Genomic DNA, 19824 nt, shown 5'->3' on the forward strand with positions numbered 1-19824 from the left:
TTAGTAAAGGATATATCTCACTCTTCAGATTTCTATTTGTCATAGAATCATAGAATGGTTTGTGTTGGAGGGAACCTTTAAGATCTTCTAGCTCCAACCCCCTGCTGTAGGCAGGGGCACCTGCCTCTAGGTCAGGTTGCTTAAAGCCCCATCCAGCCTGGCCTTGAGTGCTTCCAGGGAGGGGGCACTCGCAGCTTCACTAAGCAACCTGTTCCACCATTTTAGGTGTTTCTTACAGTTTTATTAGGTCGGTTCTTTCTGAATATGTCTCCTTTGTTATTATTACCTTAAAATTAGCCACTGATATATAAAGCAACTGAAAATGGGAGAAAATATGAGAAAAACAACTCTTTCAAACCATCACATTCTCTCTGTGCAACGAGCTCTTTCTAGAAAATGAGGGAAGGAAGGAAAGCAGCTCTCTCTGTAGCCAATAATTCTACAAATGAACTGAAGGAAAAAAAATGAAAAAAAAAAAGCAGCACATCTCTCCCTTCCACCACTGCAATAATCAGTTTTTTTAACTCTTGCTATATGGCATCTCATTGGATGTTCTCACTATTTCTATGACTTTCCAGTAACTTTACATTTTTGTCTGTAGTATTCTTAAAAAAGCTTAAATCTAGTGTTACTGAAGGAAGAAGGACCCTTTCCAGAAGCTAGCTTATACACTTAACAGTTATGCATTTATTGAGTTCTATGCTTAACAAAATGAATAGGTAGCACAGACTGGGAAATTTGGTTTGTACTCAGGGTTAGAATGTAACTGCGTACCTTTTTTGTTGCGTAATTTTGTTGATAAGGCTTCTGGTAGTTGGGCAACGTAATGATTAAACTTTGTATCTGAAAGATAGAACTTCTGTGCTTTTTGTTTATTTGTTTGCTTTTAATATGTTTCCATTTTAAGTCAGACTTCCTAGGACCAATACCTAGGCACTTGCAGAGTTTGCAAAGGCCTTGATCATGCTTAGCTCCTTATCTCAGTGTGAACTTGACAGACAAGAACTGAAGGATTTAACATCATTATAATTGGATGATCTATGAGTAGAAGGATTTATTAAGTCTGGTTTTCTACAGTGCCTCTGTAGAATGCAGAGCAATTCCATCCCTGTCCTGTGTCCTCGGCTTGTCCCATCCTCCCTCCTTTTGTGTCTCTTCTTTGCTCTTTCCTGTACCTCTTCCTCTTCAGCTGAGCAGATCTGGAGACTGTTGCAGCGCATTTCATTCAGCATGGCTGGACATTGCCTTTCAGAGCAGGCAGTAGTCCAGCCAAAACAAGCTCTCACTTCTTAATTTCATTCCTTAGATTTAGCCCTTGTTTTCATGAAGCTGGCCAGCAGATCTGAAAGTTATAAACAGAGAGAATGGGACTGGCAGTCATGGTGCAGTTTTGTACGCCTGTGGTGGGGCACATGACCGTTTTTAGAAAAGCAGACTGAGAGCACCAAGTGTTCATCACAAACAGGAAGAGCATGCAAGAGAATCATGGGAATCATAAGCAAACAGGGAAATTAACTGCTATGCAAAGACAATGAGGTATATTCATTGCCTTCTTGTCATGGTTTCAAAGAAATGTGCAGAAATGCATTTTTGCTCCCTTTCCAATTTTAAATTTTTGAAGCAGTCAGCACCTGTGAGCTCAAAGTTTCACAGAAGCTTTGTGAAATGGCTTTAGGCATTTTACTGTGAGTTGCTGCTGGACTTAGCTCGCTTCAACATGCTGACCCTTGGCCAGTTGAGGTAGGAGAGGTGCTGGTTGTTCTTAGTGAAACGTGATCACAGCATACTCATGGAAGAGCCTTTTGTAAAGTGTGTCTCAACCAGCTCTAGTCATCATTCAGTGTCTGCAAAGATAATTTCAGTGGAAGAGCATGTAGGAGTGTGAGTCTTGTTGTTACTCTTTGCCCTAAGAAGACCTCTCTGTGGCTGAGGTCTCAAAGCTGCAGACTGGGTGCTGAGGATACCACGATGTGGTGGTACCATGCACAACATGGCCTAGCTGCTCACCCCACCTCCAGCCCCATGGTAGCCCTACACAAGTCCCAAGCCTGCTGCAGCTGGCAACCGAGGAGCAACCGTAGGCTATAAACTGTATTCAGGCACCATTCTTCAAGGTGATATTATGACTGTGGTTACATTTCCTATAGCTTTAGCAATGATGCAGATGCCATTGGGAACCTGATCAGTGTCTCCACTTTCCAGTGACCAGTCCTAGATGACCTACCAAATGTTATAATCATTGATAGAGGAGTAGAAAATTCTTCTTTCAAAGAAGTCTGTCATCCTAGTCACCAAATACAAGAGACTGCTTTAGATCTTAGAAACACTGTTTCTATCTTGAAGCTGACTGCACTCCAAGTACAACTGAATATCTTCATTAGAAACTGCCAGTCACTTGGAGGCTCCTGTCCTTGGTTGTATCTGGTAGCAGTAAGATTCATGGATGGCTTTCCTTCATTAGTTTAAAATGTACTGCCTTCCAGCTTCACTGGAGGAAGCACTGAAATTATACAACTGTTAATGTGTGGAAATGACTCACAGCCAGTGCTGGTGTGTGGTCCAGGGGGAAGGGCTAACCTTTTCCAGAGCTTCATGCTTAAAACCAAGCATACAGTGAGAACGTGCTTAGTTTAGCTTCCTGTGATGTGGGCACAGATCAGGCACTAGCCTGCATCTGCAGTGCCTCCCAGAAGTCGTGTCCAAACCAGTGTGTCTCCCCCACCACCACCTGTCCTTCTCTTGCTCATGCAAGTAGGAGTATCAACTCTCTCCTTGTTCCAGGTCTCAAGTGGTCCACGGCTTGCATAGCAACCATCACACTGTGCTCAACAATTACTCCTTCAACATTATGTTTAATCTTCTAAAGAGATCAACAGCAGGCCAAAAGAAATCTTTTCATGTGCAAAATGGTCTTCATTTTTCCCAAAAGATCATAGAATTTCCAAAGAATCTCCATTAAAATGACACAAAAGCAGTCTAAAGCCTCAGCATCACCTTATTGCTCTTTGTTGGTCTTGTGGTACATCCTCCGGATAAGATTTTACAAAGAACAAAGTTCAAAATGCAGATACTTCATCACCTGGTCACTTTATATTTTCTTGGAATGCACTATCACCAGTTCCATAATGTGAATATGAGAAATAAATTGAACGACTGATGTAGCATCAGTGTCCAACATGATGTCAACATTATGTCAATCATGATGATGAGGCACTAAGAATGAGTTGGCTTAGTTCACATTAATAAAATTTCCACCAATCAAAATTTGACCAGCTCCTCACCGGCACCCCTAAACGAAGCAGCTAATTACTTTTATAGATAGAAAATAACTTTTTAAAATTTTAATACATATGAGACGTGTTCAGGCCTCAGAGGTGATACGGAATTCTAAGTAGCTGGGCAGGTGATGCACAGATGACAATCTGCTAGTTGCTACATTAATCTGCACACTAGGCACTATGTCCACATTCAGAGGTTCCATGGTAAATCATGTTATTGAGTCAGACTGGGGCGGCTGGAACAGCTTGCACAAAAGCACCTTCCTTTTTCTTTAGGAATAGTCTGCAGTAACATAGTGGGAAGAGCAATGTCTTCAAATGCAGATATCTGGCTACCTTTAGTGGTGTTCTGAAGATACATACAGCCATAGAAAGGTCAGATTTCAACCATCTCAGATGCATGCAGACTGTAGCAAATTTCACCAATGAAATATGTTCCCTTTAAAAATTTACCTTGTATATTTGTGAAAAGGGTAAAGGGTAAAAAGTCACTGCCCTTTTTGTTCCTGAGATTTTAGCTAGTTCTTCAGAAAAGAGACTGTCTCTCTGATATTAACATCATTTATCACCTGGTTAACCTGCTGACAGACTGCCATTTCCTGTATAATTGCAAAAGCTACCTCACAAGCAGCTATGGTTTCTGTTGCATGGTGAACATTATTTATGTCCAAGAGCCAAGGACAGTAGTTCCCATCAGTTACATCTCTACTAATGAATAAAACATGCCAGGGTCTCTTCCCTGGACAGAAGAGCAGCACAGCACACAGTATTTTAATGGAAATCTTGTCCTTCCTCCAGAAACAAGGTGGATATACACCTCATCACCTACCCTGGGCAGTCCCTGCCCCATTCTCTTTTGAGACTGTGCCCAGGGCAGTGCAAGTAGGTTGGCCTAAAACATTTTCAAGGAGCATGCAAGCAATTAACAATGTAACTTCACATCCCAAAGCCAAGTTCTGTATATTTCCTTGTACAGATGTAGGCACAGAGCCCAAGGGGGCTAGATAGAGGCTCAAGAAATTTTGTTACAGTGAAGGAGTGGGGGTACAGCCCCAGGTACCAATATGTGAGTGGGCTAAGTTCTTCAGGTATCCACCCTGCAGGAGACAAGAAATATGAGATATCAAACACAGCAGACCTGAGGGTACAGATGTTGCTCAGAAGAGCTCATTTTGTCCCTCTATCCCCCTGCGTTAGCCAAAGGAAAGGCTTCTTGCTATCTAAGGATTTTTTCGTATAGCTTCTGAGTCTAACTCCAAGGATGTGGTTAATGCCCTCTTTAAAATACAAAGTTTGGAAATGCCCTCTTTAAAATACATATTTTCCATTAGTAATAGAAAATATGGGGATTTGGTGTGTCCTGGATGGGATAGGATATACTTCCAACTTAAGCTTTGTGAATGACAGAGGATGCTAGGTCATTGTAGAAACATTTTCTTAAGCAAGGAAGGGAAGGAACAACTTAACCAATGGATTTAGTACTTACTCCACTCAGACCATTCTTCTCATTCCTAACCATTTCAGCTATTATTGGCCTTGAAATAGCAGACACTTTGCTTATTTTATCTTGTCAAATATCTGTAGAGGTAAGTTATGTCAACAACTCTCTCGGGTCTTTCTTTGAGAGTGAAGTGTTTTACAGCAGAAGTGTAGTCCCATAAAAAAGTCACCATACGGTGCGATTTGGTTACCACTGCCCATTAACACAGTCCTTGACCACTTTCAAGTTTAATTAGGGCAGCTCTACCCAGCAAGGTGACCTGGGGCAGCTCTGGCTGTTAGAGGTATGACCTGCCAACAAGGCCATGCCAGTGGTGGGCCCCATTTTGGGTGCAGCCATGGAGGTGAAAGTGCTCTTTTACTGTTGGAGAGTGTTTGGTTACAGGGGGTGGTTTCACTGCTGGGTTGCAAAGTTCATCCCTGGAGTTATACTAGCATTTCTGTGCCACAGTAGTGATTCTGGAGGGATGTAGCTCTGGGACTGCATACTGCAGGTTTAGTGAAGTAACTGCGGATAGATGGGCAAACCCATCCTACTTCCTTCACTATAGAAGCCAATCTTATTCTTGCAATTGAGTACTTTTGGCTGTAGTCCTTAAAACAAAAGGAATCTTGGGAATGGAGTTTCTGATACAGCTCTTGCCTGCAAACAAGCAGCCTGGCTCCTGCCTCCATCTCAGAGGAGGCGGTGGGTGGGGAGGAGCAGGCCAGAGGCTGCTATGGGGAGGAGCAATCAGATTTACACTTGGCCGCGTGGACAAAGTGCATTGTGATGAGGTACCAGGAGGTGGGACGGCACTTCTGGCTTGCCTTATTACACACTGTCACTAAGAGCTTCCCTCAACCTCCCTGCCACCCCAGCATCAGAGGCCAGGTGTCTGGGTGTGTCATCATCTCTCAGTCTCAAGACAGATTCTAATGTGACTTGGTCACATCAGTGTTCTACCATAAGAAATGAAGTTCATTCTAGCTCTGATATGAAGCTCATCTGTTTAACACTAAGACTTCTCCAGTAGTGATCCTCCTGTGCAAATAGGAGTGCAGACTCTGCTTAATTCACATTCTGTACTCCTGACAACGTATCAGCATTCCATGACACGTCACTTCTGCCATAACGTAAAAGCCAGGAACTAATGAATGCAGGCAAGCAGTGTGTGTGCATGGTGTAGCCACACAAATGTTGAGACAGCAATAGAAAGGTGAGGAAAGGTGCACAGTGTGCCTGTGGGGACGATGCACTGGGGCCTTAAATTGGCATCACCAATTTACAGTATTTGTGAAAATATGCTGTGAAATGGTCTCAAGCAGCCACATCAGGCTGGTGAGCACTAAACCTTTTTCCCATAGAGTGTTTTATTTACCAAGGGACCAAAAAGCAATCATTGAATTAATCTCCCTTGTAGATATATCTATCTAGAACCCAACCTGTATTTATTTTACTGGAAAGCAAACATCCTACAGAAACATAATGGTTGTAGTAATATAGAAGCTCTTCAGGTTTTAATGGTTTCCTTCCTTCCTTCCTTCCTTCCTTCCTTCCTTCCTTCCTTCCTTCCTTCCTTCCTTCCTTCCTTCCTTCCTTCCTTCCTTCCTTCCTTCCTTCCTTCCTTCCTTCCTTCCTTCCTCTTTCTTTCTTTCTCTCTCTCTCTCTCTCTCTCTCTCTTTTTAATGTCCTAATTGAAAGCAATAACAACCAATGGGCTTATTCAGTATCTATCTGCTTAAATTTCAGAACTTAAAACCCACCTTCAGGCTTTAACAAAAGCACAGAATCTTACATGGGGAATCCACCAGGGAGTTCCTCTGTACTGACGTTCCTTGCAGAGTGACAACTGAAGTGTTTGCTAAAATGAAACACAAACTTTGTATAGCAACAATTCAGGTTATCAGTCAGGGCAACTCTGGCTGCCCATGAACCAGAGATACTTGAGATTAAAACACAAAAGGGGAAATCCTGTTGTGGCCACCTGCACAACTCCACAAGCCTCTCCTTGGCAGGTCTCAGAGAGAATCCCACCTCCTACATCATCAGCTCAGCTGACCTCAATCAGTGACCACATAGCAGCTTGTCCTAGCAGCAGCAGGATTTGTAACTGCTGCTCTCCAGGAATCTGGCAGGCTTATGTGGAATGACAGTGCATTTAAAAGCACCTCCAAGGACTCTAGTTTTTATCTGGGAAAAGCTTCTGGTTAAAATCAGAGCCAATTTTACTGGTGGGACTCCACCTCCCAGGCTGTGACATTGTCCTCTCCAGTGGAGACGTAGGAAGTGGCCAGGGCTGGCAGACAAGAGGGGAGTCTGCCTGTACAAGGGCATTTTCCAAGACCCCAGTGACAAGATAAAGGCCAAAGAACTGACGTAGGTTACACATTGAGACAGTTTCAGTCTTAGAGAACCTGGAAAACTGTTGTCTCTGAGCGTTGTCCCAACCGGGTGCCTGAGCACCTCTGAAAACCTCTTGAGATGATGTAGTAAATCTGTTTTGAGACATATAATACATGTGTTTGAGTGTTGCATATGATCCATTCATTAAAAAAAAAAAGAGAAAAATGTTTTGGTACCTATTTGGGGCTGCATATTCTCAATATTCTCAACAATCTTACCAGTTTTTGGTTTTTAAGTCAGGAAATGGAGAAGTGTGTTTGCACAATCTCATTTCATAAGAATGAGAGCAAAATAACGTTACTCATTTCAATAAAGTGCCGTTGTGTCATTAAACATTCAAATAGACAATAAAATTGTTCTGCAAACCCGAGGGAACCGGTTAGACCAAACACAAAAAGGTTTTGTTAAAAAGACAAGGAAAAGAAAGAAAAGGGGAGAAAAGGGAAAAGAGGCCGCTAGCGTTAATGTTATGAGGTCCTGTAATCTAGTGGTTGGCAACCCTGCCCATGGCAGGGGTAGGAACTAGATAACCTTTAATGTTACCTTCAACCTAAGCCACTCTATGACTCTATTATCCTATTTTTTTGTGGCTATATAGTGGCTGACCTAGAGCATATATGTGAATATACTGATAAATTGTAAAGACTTCTCAGAGACTTCGTGGGTTGCTCATAAATTTATGTGTCCTTTTGGTGAAATGTTTTAACTGGCACATTCCCTTTTCGTTCCACTGCAATTTCTAAGTAGTCTCTGAAGATCAAATGTGACCATAAAATTAAACCCTCTGCTTACTCCTTACCGTTTCTACTCCTTTCATGTTCTCACATCTGCATCATCACAGGATGCCATGCTGCCAACCTGAAATCCTTCCTGAGAGCCTGTTTCTTACCATGCTTATCAAAAACACTAGCTCTCACCCCATTAAAGACCCTCTCCAACAAAATGACGAGCCTGTGATCAGTCTCCAAAAGCACTGGGGTTGGATCTTTGTAAAAATCCCAGAAAAGCACTACCAGTACTCTAGTAGGGCTTTTCATCCTGTGGAACACATCCAATTAGCAGAAGCAAGTGCGTGTATCTGTTCCTAGAAAGGACAGGTGAGGGAAAACCCACAGTCTCCTTGAAGACCTTTTATTGCATCAGGGAGTAGACCTCATTTGATCCTCATCAGCACGTTCCAGTGTATCTCAGATTTTTTTCAAGTATCCAGTTTTTTCTTTCACAATGTTCAGAACAATTATTTAGGAAAAGCTTTTCACATATAATCCCATGCAGGAAAGAGTAAGAGAAAATAGAAAATATTTTGGAAAGAAAGCATGAACCAGATGGTATGGACAATTCTCTGTTGTTTTCATTCACATGAGATTTTGCCCCTGCTTAGCTGTCAGTCATAAAAAAAGTGGAAACAATTGCATATTTATGGTAGTACTGTATTGGAGGGTGACACTGTCATTGAGTCAAGCTGCAAATTAGAAGGCGAGATATGCTTCTATGCCTACAGCAGCTCAGTTGTGCTGTATGAGGAGCGGAGCATGCGTGCACATACAAAATCTATCCTCCATTCCACTGGGATGCCTGTGCTGTTAACCCTTTTCCACTCTGGCTTAGATGTATCCCTCTCATGATGCCAGCGTCATAAAGAGGTATATGGAAAGTCATATAATCACTATTATGGTGTGTATGAAGCCAAGGGGCTCATAATGCAAGGAAAGCTGGTGGGTACACAGATAAAAACATGCACAATTCTGTCCAAATTTCTTAGGTTCCCACTAAAAACAACTTGCAAGACAAAATAATTTATTTTCAGTTTCTGCCATTGAGAATACCTCTTATCTGCTGATTTTCACTACTTTAAATGATAGTGGGGACAGATCTTGGAAATGAACAACAAGGTGGAGCTAAAAGTGAAAGTGTAAAAGGAAAGCCAAGAGCTTGAGCCACCTCCCTACACATTCCTGATTCACATGGTATGTTGAAGAGCCTTCTAAAAGTGAGCGTAGTGCATTTTAGCCCAACACTCTGCTAGCAGAAGTGTGTTCTCAGTCCACTTATCACGCTTCTCTGTGCATTCAGGTGATAGGATTCACTTTGTAACGCTTCTAGTTAAAAATTAAGATCAGCTTGTTTTCCAACAGAAAAATGTGAAGTCAAGGGAAGAACAGTGACTTTAAAAAGATAATGTGATTGAAGGGAGTTCTGTGAGTTTATACCAGCTAAATGCCAGCTTCCCCGCATACATTCATGAGACTGAAGCACGGGACAGATTTTGGCATAATCTCCTGGATTTTATCCCCAGATTTGAGACTGATTATTTCTACATTCATGGGCAAACCACTGAATTTTCATGAGGCAGCTTCCCTGCCTGCAGAGCATCTCGTGACAGATGAGTTACGTTTGCAGAGAGGAATTCTGAAGATAAAAAATCCATGTAGTACACTGGGACTGTAGGCATTCTGGGACCAGGATCCAGGCTGCAGGTGTGTTTGTACAGTGCCTAACACACTGTGGCTGCAGTGCTGTGGATAAACAAGTCTAACAGTCAGAGCAGACTGCTAGCAATTGCCATTTGGGTTTGCTCCCAGCAACCATCACAGCGATGCTTCTTTTGCCAGTCTTTGTTGTCCTCTGAATTCCTCTCTCCTGCATGGGACCTTCTAAATTTTTTAGCTGTTCTCTCTATATTTTTTGACTCCTCTATCCCTTTTCTGTCTTGACCAGCCTGTCAATATGTAGTATTAGGAAGTTTCTACGTTTGGTGTGTCTAGACTAAGACACTCAGAAGATAAGGACAAATAATTGCAAAGGACCAACTGATACCATCTGACAGCACTTTCTCCACAGAATCCACCAGTCTGTCCCTGGGAGGTTCAAACACTTCTCTTTTCTCACTGGGGTGTCCTGGTGCTGCTGGCTGCAAGCTGCTTGGCTAGAGCTTTGGAATGAGCTTTGATTTTTGTACATAGGAAAGACAGAATGCAGGAACACCAGCTAAAGAACAACCAAACTGCAAGCTTAAAATTACCGATAGGTAGGGTAGGAATATAGGACTGTATGCATGTGCATGTGTGCACGTATATATAAATTTTTTAGCCGGGCAGCTTTTGATTTTTGGCTTGATACAAGCATGATTAAACACGGATGCACTGTAATTATGCTCTTTTTAAGAAGAATTCATGGAATCTTCAAACTATCCCACTATACAAAACTATCCCAGCAATTGGGCCAAGCTCTAGATCTTGAGTGAAGCCACTCAAAAATAAACCATGTGTAGCCTCTTAGGGAACTTTGCACTTTGGGATCCCTTGAAGCCTTGAGAGAAATGGCTCCCACTCCTCCTTGCAATACCCTTCCTTTCTGAGCCATCGCTCCAAGGTCATGGCACAGCCCACGTGGCCCTTTGTGGAGCCAGTCTGGGCCAGGGCAGTAAGCTGCCGTCATGCTCCTGCGACACGCCGCTTGCTTTCTGTCTTCCCCAGGCTCAGGCAGCTCCCAGCTATGCCCTGCGCCCTCTCCTCCCACTGGCAGTTCTGCTTGCTGCTTGCCAGCCTGCCGGATCCATCATCCACGGCATGTTTCAGTTTGGTTTCTCCTCTTGACCGCTCAAGAAGGTGTGTTGTTTGCTTTGCCTAAGTGCTTCTGGGGCCTAGTGTCCCGTTGTTATGTACAGACCATTCCTGCTGTCATGAATCATGTTTTACCACCCCTTTGCCTTCGCTTCTGCACCAGGCTTTTTTCTTCCAAGCAAACACATTTGAGTTCCGTGTTTGCAGCTGAAGTGCTGCGCTCCAGGTATTCAGCACACGGCTCTCGCCCCACGAGCCACAGACCACTTTTCTTGTGACTGAATGCAAATGGACTCCATGCAGCCTGAAAACAATTTTGCCAGACACGTATGAAGAGAAAGATTTTGCTGAAAACTTTGTGCCGTCAAACAAAATATGCCCTTTTCTTATCTAATCTGTTGTAACTCAAGATATTTGCACAACGCCTTGTGCTAGGAAGGAGTTGTTTGTACATGTTTCACTCCCTTTTCTCCAAGTTTTGAATTTTGAATGAAATCTTTCTGCTCAAATCTCTCCCCCAGCCCCCATCTGCAACAACATCAAAGTTTCTCTTGTCCATTCTTCCTTAAGGTTTGGCCCAGCCCTCTCAAAACTCATTAGCTTCGTACTTTTTGCAATTAACTTTCAAGCTGCCACTAAGAGCTCTCGGTGTCTGGCAGCGCTCACATCTCTGTTCCCTTCTGTCCCACCCACTCGGCCTCAGCCCGAGAGCCCTTAACAAATGACTCCCAAGGAATTTAAATGGCTAAGACTGACTGACCAATAAAGCGATGCATAATCCCCATGAGCAGGTCTCACAGCTCGTGCCATTAGGAAGAAGGACTGCTTTGGTGAAGGCTCGAGCCGTCAGCCTGTTGCACTTGGATCGTGGGACCAGGGTGGTAAGGTTTTCTGTCTGCCTCTGGTTTTGTGGCTGTTTGGGAGTGGGCATTTGTCAGTGCCAGGGTGTTGGATTGGGTTTTTTTTCTGCATTTATAGGGGCTTTAAGAGCTGTATGAGAAGGAAGCAAAAACTTCTAAGCTAGAACTATGAGCTGTTATGAATACCTACCAGAATTTGTGTGGCAACTGGCATGGCAAATATCAGAAAATTGAAAACCAAAATGCCAATGTTTTAGACAGAAGATAGAAAATAAATTCAGATTTCAGAGATGTTCTATTACTTTTAATGAAGTGTTAGATAGCCATTTACAGCTGTTTTGTGCTTTATTTTCAATGGGATTGTCTCTGCCATTTTCTTTCTGTGTTGACTGATAGTGTGTTTGGCTCTTGTATGAGAGAAAGACACCAAAATGGAGCTTTAAAAGTGGATTACAGCTTTAGGCAGAGAATTTGGAGCTTACAGCTTGAAGATGGTTAGAAATAAGCAAGATACTTATATGCAAGCGTTATTCATACAAATCAATGTATGTAACTCCAGCACAGTGACTACTTGGTAACATGTTAAGAGAATGAAGTTTGGTATTATTCTGTTCACCTTTTCACTAAGTAGCCTGTAAAATGTTTAAAGGTTCTATGACATAGGACATGTGATGTTAATCTGTTCACCTTTATATATTTATTTGTTCATTTATTACTTTATTGAAGACAATGCTGATAGCAACAGTAGAGTTTGAACTTAAAACCTGGAAGAAAAAAAAAAAAAAAACAAACAGTTGACTCTAAAAAAGCAAAAGAGGAAAACATATAAGATTCAGCTGTGTACATCTTAACATAACATTCAAATTGTTCCTTGCCACAAGGACCGGACACAGCAGCTGTGTATCACGGCATCCTGTCCTGAGTTGGGTGGCTCTGGAGCCATGTGCAAAGCATTCCATGAGCGTCACACAACTGACCTTGCCATGGATGGCAGCGGGTGCTCAGAGTGCATGAGGGGTGTTGCAGGAAAACTTCACTTGTGTCAGTTTCCATTGTGAACTGGTGGCCCACGCTGGTGCCGGCTGGTGGTGCCGATCCTAAGGCCTTGCCAGGTGCCTGAACGAGCTGAGAGAGCTTTTAATTAAATGGAGCGAACACTGTTAATCTAACTGCCTGCAGAACACATATATTTTTGTTCACCTAGAAAGGACTGCAGGACTGCATCTACAAAAAATCTGTTGTATCGTTGTTGGTTTGATTATTTTTCCATGCGTTTCTCTTTTAGCTTTGTACTGTATAACTGAATTAGTTAATGTGATGGATAAAAACAAATAGTTAACAAAGCAGGAGGCTTTTTGCGAGTCTTTTTAATAATTTCTCTTCAATTCTGTATTTTTGGTTCAATTCTTTGTTGAAGAAATTGCATTGAAACAAATATTGCTTGTCTTCTTTCTTCAGTCTTTAATCTGAAGAAAAAAAATAATCCCAGTTAAGGTCAGCAAAAGGTGAATCTCAAATGGCACCTGTCTCAAATACCATTTCTGTCTTGAAATGCACAAAACCATCATTTCCAAATGATGGGTATTTTCAACCGAGCTGCAATTTCAATGGACTTAAATTGTCTTGAATTAACTCAGCCCAGAAGCAGTGCCTCCTGAGAGAGTCCCTGCCTTCGTTAAATATTTTTTTTTTAATTTATAATATTAACCCTGGGCATGGGTAACGAGTACTGGAAATCTCTTCCTTGTACTTGTAAACCTTGTTTCTCAATTTCAACCCAAGGTTCAAAGGTTTGTACAGATCTCTTAGATCAGAGGTCAGGTACAAATTGCTGCACTTTGCAGCTTCGTTCTGCCGATATGACAGAATTTCACAGCAGAGACGATTACCTTCCATCCCCCCTCTCCTCCATCCACAGGCAACGCCAGGCAGTTAAAAGCATGATATGTACAAGCCAGCCATTGGTACCTGAGTTTAATAAATAACTAACTGAGTTTCAGTGGTGCAAGGTGCACGTTATAAAAAGGGGTCAAATGTCAGTGCACAAGGAAAAAACCATGCAGTCTCTGACTAAGCCAAATGCTTTGAGTTTAATGTGCTTTCAGCTGCAAACATTCACATCCCACTCTGTGGTTCTCTCCATGCTGATTTTAATTTCTGTAACCTGGGGGAGAGGGAACACAAGTTGGGCCACTATCAGTTTTCCCTTAAATCGCAGCCGAAATCAGAGCAGCAGGCTGGGCACCCAGCAGTGAACGTGTTGTCGTTTTGTTGTAAACACAAAACTGTGAGAAGTTCAAAATAACAACAGCATGAAATATGAAATATTAGTTAAAACTGAAATTTCTTACACTATTGTTCTAACACTGACATAGTAAGTAGTTTTTGTGTAAACAATCCACATGCCATATTCAGGCACAGTATTCTACATTCTAGTTACCAGCCTATCTCTACATCCAGAGTTCAGCAAAGCATTTCACAGACACTCACAGTCGTTGAACTAGGTAGCCCTCTTACATATATGTATAAATAGGAATTGGAGCCATATGTGTCTCTTACAACTCAGAATATTCTATGATTCTATATAGTGTTTCTTTTTTTTTTTTTCTTAGAAATAAGAAGTGGAATAGATTAATGTCTTATCTTTCCTGTATAGCACTTAATAGATGATTCTACTTTTGTTTTTGCTTTTCAACTGCCAAAGATCCCTTCTAAAGTCTTTTTTATGGCAAAAGCTTGCAAGCTCATAGTCACCCTAGCTGAGACACTTCTTCCTCTCCTGGGAAGTATGCGCTCTAAAGCAGATTGTTGGTGACACACTTTTCTGTACCAGATTCTCTGTAGAGAACACTGTTCAACTGCATTTGTGATAAACTGACTTTGGAAGAAGTTCTCCATTCATTCCAGCTCATCTACAGTAGGAAATACTTGTTACACACAAAGTGATGACGTTGCACTTTATTTATATGTCATACACTTTCCTGTCTGACTGTGGTAATAGACTTTGTGGACTAAATTGAAATATGTGAATCTGTGGAGAAGGGAAGAGTTGTGTTTCCTGATTTGGAAAGCTGATAAGAGTGATTATATGACTCATCTCTCATTTTCTTGGCCTTCTTCAACACATGGCTTCAATATTGTGTAGGATAGTATCTGCAGGCACAGTCAGTAATGGCTCTATTGAAATACTAAGAGTTGTATAATTATTTTGAGTTGGACTGGGTAAAAGATAGGGCTGGGACAAACTATACGACACAAAGGTTACACAACTTGTTGGGACAAAGTTCTGAATGGCTTGCAGCAAAGTGCATTATACAACGAGAAAAGAGACTGGGTTTCACTTACTCCAACTTTCTTCAGAAGTGGTTTAAGTTGAGATGGCTGCTGTCACACTGGGGTAGGTTAAAACACTCAAGAAACACACTCTCCATTAACAAAATGTACATTGCAGAAACAGAGAAATAATAAATGTGTAGCTGAGATGCTGTAGGTGTTGGTAGTGCTTTGGCAGATACCAGTAACTTTTTCATCAACGTCACAGGCTGAGCTCCAGACTCAGGAACCTTTTCTGGCTTTATTAATTGGGTTATCATTTTTTAAAGTTTAGATTTGCTTTAATAGTCTTTCTGTGGCTTCTAGACCAGGAGGTCAGATGGTTGAGGAGCCTCCATCCTTGTGAATGATCACTCTTGTGCATTGATAGTGCTGATGGATAATACTAGTGGAAATTCTGACAGGCTTTGTAGGATCACACTCCAAATTAAATATGTCTTAAAAGGGTGTAGAAAGGGTTGGTAACTGAATAAACAAGAAGTTGGCACAATACAAACTTATTATGTAGGGGAATCATAATTTCAGTTGCATTTCTTTTTCGGTATAAAATTGCTGTGACACAAGATTAATTTAACTACAAGAAGTGATATAATATGGCTAAGAGAATAAGGTCTGTCAGAGCTATTACTCTTAATGATAGTGATGAAAACGAGAAGCTTAACCTTGGAATCCTAGTCTGAAGTTGTAGCCAGTGACCGACTCTGTAAATTGAGGCAAATTCAAACTCCCTGACTAGAACTGAAGTTTTAACCAGGGAAATTCCAGCTTGTTATCTTTCTGAATAATTTCAGATGTTTTCCTCATAAGTAGGTGAAAGTAATTAAAGAATAGATTTAGAGGAACTTTACTATCATTTTTTTAACTAAATGTGCTGATTTCATTGGTGCCTGGGGGACGTAATCTGTCCCTGCAAGACTTTTAAGGCAGGGATTGCAGCAGTACTCCTCAGTGTCTTACAAATATATTCATAGAAGCCATTAGTCCCACAGCTGATATCGATGAAGTAGTGCTAGATGCTGATTGTGCTTCTTTTTGGAAGACTCAATAAAAAACTGGAACTGTCAATCAAAAAATTCAATCAACAGTTTTTAGCATATTTGGAATTAAACTAACCACTGTTAACATGCTTGCACCACATAGGACAAATGTAAGCAACTGAGAATTGTGTACAGATCCTTTCTCTGCAGGAGGCACATGCTGAAAATGACTCCTCGAGCCCATAACACTGACCTAGTCCATACCAGGAAAAGACAAACTGGTTGGAATAAATTCATAGTGTAAGCCTGAAATGTGTGACAGGACCCCTGCTGGTCAAGATCCCTGATGTCATCACCACTTCTGCAAGTGGGAATTTCAGCTGCTGGTTTCAGGATTAATAGGTCAGACATTTCTTCTGTCCTGGAAAACTTTATTCAGGTGTATCACAGACTCATAGAATCATTAAAGCTGGAAAAGACCACTAAGATCATCTAGTCCAACTATCAGCCCATCCCCACCATGCCCAGTGTCCCTCAGTGCCACATCTATGTGTTTCTTTAACACCTCCATGGATGATGACTCCACCACCTCCCTGGGAAGCCTGTTCCAATGCCTTACCATTCTTTCTGGGAATAAATGTTTCCTAACATGCAACCTGAACTTCCCCTGGTGCAACTTAAGGTCATTACCTCTTGTCCACAGATGAGAAGTCCTCAAAACGTATTAAGCAGCTCTTCTCTTCAGATTGACTCTTCCTAATACAGTCACCAAGTCTCTAGTATTTGTCTTAGTGACTGTACTCTAATACTCCCTGGCCTTACTTCTGTACATGTCAGTCTGGCTTAAAGAGAGATGGGTGAAAAGATCTGACTTGGCTAAGAGGTATCAGCCACTTCTGCTACTCTCATGGTTCCTTTGTCTCTACAGGGACCCACAAAGCTCTCCTTTAGTCCTGGTGGTGAGATTGCTCACACAGCCAACATGTCCTTATTGATAACTACACAGGTCTGATCAACAAGTTTACTCTCCCAAGCTGCTCACTGTGTTAGCCACTTTCTCCTCAGACATCTGCCTGAATGACCCAGAGCAGGAAAAGTCACCTCTTCAAAACTTTCATTGGGCATTTGAGCCTGGGGCAACTTTTTCACCCTGCTCAGTTGCAGGTAAAGCAATGTGTCTGACACGTTGCAGATAGCCATCACAGTCTGTTGGCCTCGAGTGTTTCTTCTTTGTTAAATGTGCAAAGACATCATCCATCCTTCTGCTGAACAAAGATGTTTTCCCTGGAGACCTTCCCCTTTCTGTAAGAACAGATGAGAAAAGGTCTCTGACCAGAAAGCCAGACCTAAATGACCTGCTCCCTCTTGCACCAATGCAACATGGGTCTCAACTTCAGACTTTTGCATTTTTGTGAGTGATAGCAGGTGGGGAGCCCAGCTCTTGTCCACCATGGATAACCATGGTGAGGATTAGCATCTGACCGCAGCAAGCAGCAGGCAAAACAGAGCCAGAGGCTATGGTGAGGCGTGTTCCTACAAAAGATAGGACTTTGTTTCACCACTAGTGTGGGAAGGAGCCCTGTGACATTGTATACACAAAATGAATGTAACAATCCCTGGAGTCTTCAAGGGCAGGTTCCATGGGGCGCTGGGCTAGTCTGATCTAGTGGGCAGCAGCCCTACCCACGGCAGGGAGCTGGAACTGGGTGGGCTTAAAGGTTCCTTTGAACCCAAATATTCTGTGACTCTGCAATTGTATGTGAACTTGCCATGAGAAGAGTCAACTTTAGAAAATACAGAGATTTAACTGCTGCAGGAAGTCCAGAGCTGCTGCTGCAAGTCAGCAGCAGGATTTCTATTTGCCCTTATTACTGCAATGTAAAAAAGTAGGAAGGTCACATTTGAAACAGTAGCTGATATTTCACTCTGTCAACATGGTGTATTTAGTTAAAACGCTGATGGCTGACCTTCCCTCCACAGCAGCAGAGGCTGCAGCACACAATGCGAAGCTGCAGCAGCTCCAGAAGTAAGCAGGCTGACGTGTCCATGAGGGCACATTCTGTATTTTCAGCAGGAATTTGCACAGTCCAAAGCACCCAAAAGGGCCATCATAGTGACAGCTGGCAGAGAAGTCAAGGCTTTCCCTGGGGAGGGGTCTGGTGCCTGAATGACCCAGGCACCCCACCAGCTGCAGGTGAGGCACAAGTGTCCCCTGTTCTTGAGGAAAGCTCTGGGTGGGATGCTTCACGCACTACCTAGGCTCAACATGAAGCAAATGCTAAAGATGCTTGGATTCCACAGGTGTCCCTGGGTGCTCCTTTCTGCTGTGGTACCAGCACCTGTTCCCATGCCCTGTGACTGCTGGTGGCTCTGTGGCCAGTAGAAGGCAAAAAGCAAAACTGTATGGGTGAGTTAATGCAGACACAAACAAAGCCTTTCATAGGAAAAAGGAGGAATTTGCAGCAGTTGCAGCCACGAAGACACCAGTTGTGTCTCTGTGTGTGTAAAAGTCTGTTTCATCATAGGTGGCTGAACAGAAGTGCAAGTGGCTGCCTGGGGTGACGCTGAGTGCTGTGTGAATTCAGGGATAAGGTGTTACAGGGACTGCCTTTTCTTAAGTGATGAAGTCTGACCAGTGAAGCCTTCTAGGAAAACAGTGGGATTACTTTGCTTTGTATCATGCAGTTATTTCCCTTTTTATGTCTTAATGAACTCTCAGTATATAACTAGCATTTTTTTGCCTGCGTCCTGGGTACCAGATGTAGAAGATAGACTCATTGTCATCCCTTGCATCTGTAGACCCAGAGATATGTCTTAAAATGCAGGTGGGCTTCTTCAGCCTCAACGCTTTCAGCATCACAGGCCACCCCAGAGACAAAAAGGCCAAACCTCCTTAGCCACAAGAAAGAGAAAAAAAACAACAGCAGAGAGGGAACAGCTCTTGCTCCCAGCAGGCACAGAGGAAGAGAGACTTTCTGCTTCCTCTTGTATCAGTGACCAGCTCCTCTGCAAGTCCTGGGGCATTGCCTTCTCACTGCAGTCCTGAGCTACAGTTCTGGCAGCACTTGGCCCCACGCTGTTGTTCCTCAAAGCATGGTGTTCCCATTTAATGAAAGAGGTGCTTGGTACTCATAGTATGCTTTAGCTCAGACACTGCTGGTGTAGTAGGTTTTCCATTTAATATTCTCAGCTCTGATAAAAATAAATAAATAAAAAGAAAGGAATTAATGTTTAGGTCAAGAACTATTTGCACACAGCTTACTGGTAGCAGAGTTTCATAAGCAGAAGGAAGTGAAATCTGACTGGTTTCAATGAAACATGTACATCTGAGAGTTCACCTGCAAGTGAAGGATAATTCCTGCACACAGAGCTGAGCCAGAAGGGCTCAAGGCTCTCAGTATGCTGCAGAAGTCAGTGGACACCTAACTGAGCTTTGAAAAATCAAGCAGGCTTTACCTTTTTCTGAGAAAAAAAGAAGCCAGCCTTGTTTCAGTCTGGGTAATAGGTCATTTAAAAATTGGTCATCTCCAAAATGCAATCTTTCTCATTATAAATTAATACTTTTTGTCTGTCTTTCTGCTTTATGAATCTTTGTCATGGAGATCAGGTGTAATTTCTTCTTCATAGGCTAGAAACCAAGCTCTCATATTTCACATGACATCACTTTTTAACATAGCTTAAACCACTGACTCTGCTCTTAGCACCAGCCACAACTCATGGATGCACAGGAATCCCTCTGCATTTACCCACACTGCTAAACTCGCAGCATTAACTCCTGCCCAGGTACACCCACAGCACACGGTAGCAAGTTTCCATGAGCACTTAACTGCAGACTAAAATCATCCATCAACAGTGCTGAACACTTCGGAAAGAGGTCATTTTGCAAACTGTTTTGTTGAGAGTGACTACTTTTCAGCGTGAACAGGC

At 42.4% G+C, this 19824-nt stretch overlaps 1 protein-coding gene across 9 annotated transcripts in view; it reads left to right on the forward strand.

The window, feature by feature from the left end:
* Window positions 1-19824, forward strand: part of RBM47 (RNA binding motif protein 47) — a 73636-nt gene that overhangs the window by 44305 nt on the left and 9507 nt on the right. Inside the window, exon 1 of one of the 9 annotated variants that reach the window (XM_048941582.1) lies at window positions 10686-11608. The exons of 7 other annotated variants lie outside the window; for them this stretch is intronic. The gene's annotated coding sequence lies outside the window, so the exon portion shown is untranslated. Of the gene's footprint in view, window positions 1-10685; window positions 11609-12380; window positions 18305-19824 lie in introns of those variants that run through there. One more of the 9 variants, XM_048941586.1, reaches the window with a different exon arrangement.

Source organism: Lagopus muta, chromosome 4 (genome assembly GCF_023343835.1).
Source record: "Lagopus muta isolate bLagMut1 chromosome 4, bLagMut1 primary, whole genome shotgun sequence".
In the NCBI taxonomy this organism is placed as follows: domain Eukaryota; kingdom Metazoa; phylum Chordata; class Aves; order Galliformes; family Phasianidae; genus Lagopus; species Lagopus muta.